Consider the following 8,458-nt stretch of genomic DNA (forward strand, 5'->3'; position numbering starts at 1 on the left):
GATATATAGTAAATACGACAGATTATTAGACAACAATTCCACAAAATTCACACTGAATCATACTAATAATGTACTAGCTGAACGAGTAATTACCAGGCTTGTAAATGAAATTTCGTATGCTAATTAACTAAATACAATTAAGGGAGTGAAGCTAAGATTGCCAGTGCCCCGTGTGCCACTTTTTAGATATAAATAATATGGAAGAGATTAAAGCTGTGTGTTTATTGATATACTCTTCTTTTCTTATTGTAATTTAATATTTAATACAAATTATAATTCTTACATCACCATTTTAGTTATTTATAATTATTTTTTTTTATTAACCAAGTAATTTTTTGTAATAAGTACATACTTATATATATTTTTTTAAATTTACGGGTAATTTTGATTGTTATAAAATATACATTTTGAATAATAACTAGTAGAAAATTATGAAAATTTTAAATTGTTTTTCATGCTTATAAAATTTTTATAACCATATTGTTTTCTAGATAAGCGAGAGCATATTTTAGAATAAAATTGTTTCAACAAATCGTTTCCAGTGTAGCAAATCCGTTGTTAATTAAATACCAAGCTAGGTTGGCGCAGGTGGCGGGAAGGCTCGCGATAACGTGTGGCTGCTGTATTTCAGTTCTGGTTTTTGAGGTAAACCTTATTAATGTGACTCGGTATTATTTTTATAAAGCATAATTTATGGTGGATTAACTAATTGTTATGCTTCCCTTGTATTCCTTAAGGTAATCGTTTTATTATAATAGATACTTATACACATCAGCACCTCGTTATAAAATCGATAATTAAATTATAACATATTAGATATAATGTTGTTTTTAAATCAATGTTATGTTTTGGATGATCATAGAGCATATATATAGAGAAATTCGTACATGAAACTCGGCAGTTGTTGGTAGTATAATATAATAAGCGTAATATTAAAGTATTACGCAGTCAAGAAAGTAAAATAAACACTACTTTTTTTAGATAATGAAATGTTTGGAATTGTATAGTTCATTTCATTTTTTAGTAATTAGTTTTAAGTTTAGTTTCTAAATAACTCAATGGTCAAGTGATATCTTCCCTGTTAAAATATTTATGTATTTTTCAATCATTACTTATCTTTTCACCTTAGAATATAATGTCGTAACTTTAGTGGTGTCACTGGATATGTATTGACAATAATTCAAATTATGTTACTACAAACATAAACACCAAAGAAAACATATATATAACCGCAAGATTAATATTTCATTACTGGGACTCGGAAAGAAATTTAAAATTGTCCTACAGAATACAGTATAGTAAACATCACAATGTTATAAAGTCATTTTTACTTTCATTTCAGCCGTAACGTCACACAAACTCGCTTAATACTTGTTATTTATTATATAGAATAAACGGATCCTTTGGGAAAACCAACCATTAAAATATACTCTTAAGATTTCATATCATTTGTATGAGATTTTCTTGTGTATAGAAAGGAGTAATAAGTATTTCAATCACAAATACCGTAGAGATTATATTTAAGGTCCAAACAATCATATATATTTAAATATTCCAGAGCTAATCTACAATAGTTTTAAATTCTACTCCTTAGTCATACATGTGCTTATAAGAGAAACCATTTTATGTGAAAGGCCTATTGTTTCTCGAGACACGCATGTGCTTTATATTTCAAATAAAAAAATCTATGCCATAGAAAACAAATATTTGTCCGATCAAAATATTTATTCCGTCAAAGCAAACTTGCTGGATCTATTTTTAAAGAACATATTAGTCCTAATCTTTTAGTTGAAAAAATTCTTTATTTAAAATCGTTAGTTTTTTGTTGCTTTAAGGGTTTACGAAAAAAACACCCATGGAAAAGTCGCCATTATAATATTAATAGAGATATTGTTTCTTAAAAACTCTTGTTATTTTATCTCCTATAGGAGTATCATATGGGAAGGTAAACTACTAGCTGGTCTATCTAGTGGTAAGTGGTTACGCCCATTGACGTTCTGTTAAAATCCTCTTACCATCTCTTATAGACCATTTGGGGAAAGAGAAAGATGTGGGAAAATTAAAGAGCATACCCTTATTATTCATTAAAAAAAGACTAAGGAATTAAGGTTAATTACTTTCTGTTCCTCGATTACATGAAAACATATTAATCTACAAATTCATATCTGTTGTCAGAACGAAATTAAACTCAGCGTCATATACTAAACAATTCTATATAATATTTCTGAGAAATATCCGAAGCCAAGCTTTAACAAGTTTTAAACAACGAAAGGCTTATTTCGCAGCTTGCAATAAAAGCTATAGCATCAGTTATATACGTTTATTATAAAACACGCTCTTACAATTCTTTTATTACTCTCATAATGTTACTTATAAAAATGTTTCTATGAAAGTTCTGTATTGCGGTAACATACATTGCGTCGGTTGATACTTTTAAAATTTTTATTTTCTTTGTTAGCGCGTTTATTTTCATGCTTTTAGAACTGAATGTACTTTGAATTACTTTCGTTAAATTTTAAATGTAACATGTATGTACATACGGAGAAAGAATTAAATTTGATAAATAATAAAATTTGCGAGGCGGTCAATGTCAAAAACAATTGTTAATTATCGATAGAAAGCCATTTTTGGCTCTTAATATTGAAGGAACTAATTAAAAATTAATGAATTATAACTAATATTGTATTATAAATTATTTATTGATAATCTGCTAAAATTCTAAAAATAAAATATAAATTAAAAGCACCAACATTTTCCTTATTTCTTTAACAAATTCGTTTTCTCTAATAAAATGTCAGAGTTAAAGTAAAATTTGTTAAGTCATTAACGGGAATATATGTTTTTCTCAAATTTCCGGGAACAAAATATTATCTAAAAGTATTTTACGTATTCATAATTTTAAGCATATATTATATTTTATATTTTCAATACATTAGAAATTAGAAGGTTGTTGACATTCCTTTTTGTTGGTGAATTCGAACGCAACTAAAATAGTTTGCTTGTTGTCTTTGGCGCCTCTGTTCATTTTTGTTTAATCTATTAATTCCGGTTGCCACAATTTCTAATGAGAGAAATAAAGCTATTTTATATGATTAAAATGCGTTTTAATAACTTATTTAAAACAACCATGTATTTCTTTGGAAGAAATAATTTTATTCCACTTTGTATTTTTTGTATAGTTTATTGTTTGCGGGAAATCACGGAAATATATAAAGTCTTATATATATATTTTTCTATCTTAAATTTATTTGTCTAAATATTGCTCCATATCGTAGTGGTTTATAGCTTCCATAGTAATATACATCAAGTATAAATGTAATCTGAACGAAGTGTATACATTTAAGGTCAAGCAGAGGTCAGCCGAGATCGGCTCAACCCCCGTTCACTAATCGTAAATAAATCTTGTTAAAGTGAAGTTGTAAATTGAACACGTGATGTGAACTTTGATGAGAAGTAAATTCAATGATAAGAATTCTTCACATTCTTATATCTTATTTCATCTAGAGGCATTTTTATACGAATCAATAAAACAAATTGGCTCCTATTCCTACGTTCAGATTTTCCCTCGTTATAAAATAAGCGTATGTTATTTTCTTGTTGATAATGTTTAAGTCAGCTTAACTTTTGATCCTTTATCAATAGAGTATTGGAATATTGTTCAAAAAATACAAGAGACAAGGTATAATAATGAATAACCAAACGTTACGATGGGAATAAATATTGTATTGCAATTAGAAGACAAGCTCAATAAAGTTAAGTGAATTGTGTATCCTTTTCTGGTTGTATTTTTTACAAACGACGTCTAAGATATTGTTGAATGGTAGAATTAGTTATCCAAGTCACGTGCCAAGCGTTTGCCAGTCTTGATGACTTCATGCCCGTGCTAAGACTATGTAATAGTGTGGAGAAAGTTCATGAACATCTGAACACGTTGGCATACATTGATTGTTATAAGTAGCTAATAGCAGTGAATGGATTCAAATAAAGAGTAATGTAATGTAAATTCTTATAAAATGCAGTTTCCATACCCTCTTATTCGTTTTTCTTCTCCTTCTAACTCCTAATGACACGTTTTCCAATAGCATACGAGTCATGAGTATATTACGTAATACATGTTAAATCATCTAAAACAGTGTATATTGTAATTAACTGTCCGCGGCTTTCCTTGATTAAAAAGGTTTGTCTATTACCACAACATTATTACATCGTCAAAAAAATAAGGAATCAAAATATAGCTTAACAGCTCCTTTCCCTATTTATAATATTATAATCTAACTTCTTGGTTTTGTATGTTCCGAAGATATTGAAGACATGTAGAATAAGTTGCTCTTTTTGCATTGGTTTATTTAGAGCATGTTTATTTTGATTTGCGAAGGACTTTGGAATTCAATATAACCGAGCTCAAACGAACATCCAATCTTACAGTATACGAATCCAGTAGAATATAGTCATGGATTCTTTAATATATAGATGACTTCGCGTGAAGCCGTTCTTTATAGCAATTTGTCTCTGTCTTTTAGGAAAACAAATTATCTCATTGTAATTAAACAAATTTTACTAATCTACTCGAACTGAATTGAGACAAAGTAGGATGTTAGCCCCATTCTCTCCCAAGTAAATTATGCCGTATAAAAACAATAAATTTGAAAAAAAAATCGTGACGGAAGAGGATTAGTTCAGTGAAATGATGAATCTAATTTTCGTTCCACAGCTGAGCTGCAAAGGAAACTTGCAATTTTAAATTTTCGATGTTTTAAACGATATAAGCATCCAGGAGATGAAAAAGTTGATTAATCCGCCGAAATCTATGGTTCATTTTAAAATCAAATTCAATTCGAAAATAATACAGCATAAAAAAGCAGCATTATTTTCATTGAAATTTGAAAGTTTGTATTTGAATTTTGTTTTTATGGATTTGGCCAAAATTTCATAGAATTTTAAATATGTGCCAACTAGTTTTTCCCCTCGACTTCATCTATGGGATCTTCGGAATTTAGATCAGAGATGTAAAACAATAAAATTGGTAACTAACCGACAGCGACATCAAGTGTCTTGATGGAAAATATGACTATTATGAGATGATAAATTATAGCTCATATCTTTTTCTGATGTCTTAGCTACTTACCGTATAGTTTCATCACATTTCATAAAGCAACAAAAATACATAAAATTCTCACAAATTTCACATTTACAATGTAAGTAGGATGTGTTAATGAAGTCAAATTTTGTTATATGATATGTTGCCCTTTTGATTGTTAACACTCTTATTCCAGAGCATGTGTTATTAAATTTATATTTTATTGGGGAGTATTATTATTATGTCTCGGAGATTTTTAAGAAGTTAAGTTTAACCTCTTAATCCAAATCCTTATGTATTTCAATTAATTATTTTTTTAAACCTACTTTTCGTTAATTTTGTCATAGTGGGTGCGTGAGTTTTCTAGTTCATAAACGTGTGAGATGGATCGTTATATTAGGTTTCATGTCCGTAATCCATTTGAGCTGACTGCCTTTTGTTATCGGCATGGTTTGCTGACGAATAGTCTTATTTATTACCTCTTTTATATACCTTTAATCTGCGTACGTGTCAAACTTGATACTGTCTTATTTTGTATGCAAAGAAATGGGTTTTAAAAGAGTTAAATAAATTTTGATTATTTTCATTTTACTACATACACATGATAATTATATACATCAAGCACCATGCAGAAGCAGTCAAGTAGCTATGATGAATTTCTTAAACAGTTTTAGACTTCAAGGGTAGTTTGAAAAATAATTAATCTAGTTAAATAAATTAAACAACGATATGAATGTAAATTACCTTAACATATGAAAAATATTACGAAAAAAGATAAGTAATCATCGTAGAAAGGAGTTACATTCTTATGATTGGGAAATACTAGGAGGATAATCCTCGAGTAAAAAACAGATGCCTAGCTGACTCATGCTTGGATTCACATGACTTGAAAATAAATCTGATTCATACATTCGAAAGATTGTTGAGGTCGTCGAGTAGTTATTGGGTAGTAAAGAAGTTGAGAGCATGAAATCTGTTAAGATTAAGTATTGCACGAGGCCCCATAACACTAATGGACCGTTATGTATCAAAAATTTGTATATACAAATGGATGAGGAAAGACCTATATTAGAAGAGTTTATATCTCTATGTAAAGGGTTTAGAATTGGCCTTTCAGCTCTAGAATTGCTAAGTCATTGACGAAGTCTACTATTGGGTTGACTACAATCACAGATTTTGAAGCGATTAGAGGGTATTTCTCAGATGAAGATGATAACTTTTTACGCTGGCATGTATTTACCAACGATATAATCTTTCAACTAATCACATTCAAGTCACAATATTGACGTTTAAGAATCTGTGGGTTCTAAAGTCCATTTAAGAATATGCTTCTTACTCAGTTGAATTGTGTTGATATACAAATATTTATAAGTAATTGTACCGGCTGCTTCATAAAGATTAACAAATCATGTTAAAATTTTGTTACAATTCTAGTGAAATAAGTTGTCTTATTAAAAGATGCTTAAATGCTGGAAGTCTTTTAACATTGCTGTGACAATTTTTTTTATAAAACTTACAGCAGTCGATACTGGGTATATGTAATACGGATTAAATGCTTCTCGAAGTATAGAACTAATGGAAAGCTCAAGGAAGACACAAAGCACGACAGTAAGGCAGCTCCTTTGAGGAGCAACTTGTTCTCAACTTCAGTTTAGATCAGTTCTTTAATAATGGCTTTCATCCTTGGAGCCCTCTCAATATCACATTATTTCTGTCCTGCGAAATATGTTAAAATAAAGTAAAATAGCACACAAATATAAAAATGTAATGCTCAATTTAAGTAAAATAAATATTTTATTATCATTTTAATTTTACACTGTACCTAGATTGAAGCGAACGAATTTTAAAACAGAAATTGAATAAGGAAACAATAGAATTTTACATATTCCAATTAAAAAGGGAATGAGGTTAAGTGTTTTCCCATTTCAGAGAGAAAAAATACCCCTTTGGAATTGAAATTTCTTTTATCTATAGTTTGAAGCTTGATGATGTAGCGAAAAATGTAGTGGTTGTGATTCTAAGCATTTTTTATTCTTCAACTTTTATGAAATGTAAATCATGTCGTGATACCATTCTTATTTGAACCTATCTTTATGTTAGCCACTTATTATTTAAGACAAAATTGAGATGGAGTAATGTAAAATAAAACGCTTGATTCACAAAAGGTAAAATAAAAAGTAATCAATTGCTTCTGTAAACTGGTTTTTCTGTAATATGGTTTTTAAAAAGACATATGTTTTATATAAAAAAAAGTATTTTAGTAGAATACAACAAAACAGGTCGTTTAGTTTATTCGTATATTTATATCTAGAAGAAAATATTTTTGATTATATTTTCAACACTGCTCTTGTAATAATTATGTAAATTACTTATTATTGAATCCAACAAGGGTTGCAGGCACTATGTCTAAGTTCGTTAAATTTAAAACCAAACATTGCATACTATAATTGGCAATTGACTATGGCACACACGTTGCTGATAGAATCAATCTCAAATGCATAGAATTGTTTAGGAGAGAAGCCTTAGGGTGAACTACAGATAAGGGCTTCTGGCAATAATGGTATGGCATTATTACCTAATATTCAGAAAGCTCGCGAGGGATGAACGCAAAATAAATATTACAACATTTGAATAGCTATCAAATATTTATTTATTCGTTAGTAAAAATGAAAATTGCTATGTAATTTAAGTAAAAACAGGTCTTACATTTACTTTTAATGTTTGTGGGTGTTTGAGTACCCCAGGCGTACCAACTAACATAATTATATAAATATTCCATTTAACTTAACATTTAACAATTTGTAGCTTTTATATTGAGGTACAAACATTGAGGTTAAACGGGATATTGTTTAATATAATAAGAAAATTTCATAAATCTTTTTCATGGCCACAAAAGCTGCGTGTTACATAAACAAAAAACAAAATTAGCTTAGAATATTTTAATTATTATGTAGTGATAATTTTTCTACGTTCGCTTTGACTGGTGATGAAAATGTTGATTGATTCAAATCGGTCTAAATTTGACTAAGTAATATTAAAGAAGTAATAAATACTTCATACATGTTTCATTTTTATTGTTTTCTTTAAACATCTACATATATCTATTGAGTCTGCATATAATTTAATATAATGCATTCAGCGTAGATGACGGCAGAATCATAACTAACATTATTCCTAATTAATGCCTAATTTCTACGTATATATTTCGTGTTTATGGAATATTATAATAATTGTACTAAATGTGAAATACTAAATTGAATGGATTGGGTTCTACGTTTTGTTTCTAGGTAAGAATAGAATGAAATTAATTGTTTATAGAACACCACCAGCTCAATTTTGTTTTATTTATGTAATGATATGTTAACCGCACTTGATAATTGG

This window comes from Danaus plexippus, chromosome 15 (genome assembly GCF_018135715.1).
Source record: "Danaus plexippus chromosome 15, MEX_DaPlex, whole genome shotgun sequence".
Classification (NCBI taxonomy): domain Eukaryota; kingdom Metazoa; phylum Arthropoda; class Insecta; order Lepidoptera; family Nymphalidae; genus Danaus; species Danaus plexippus.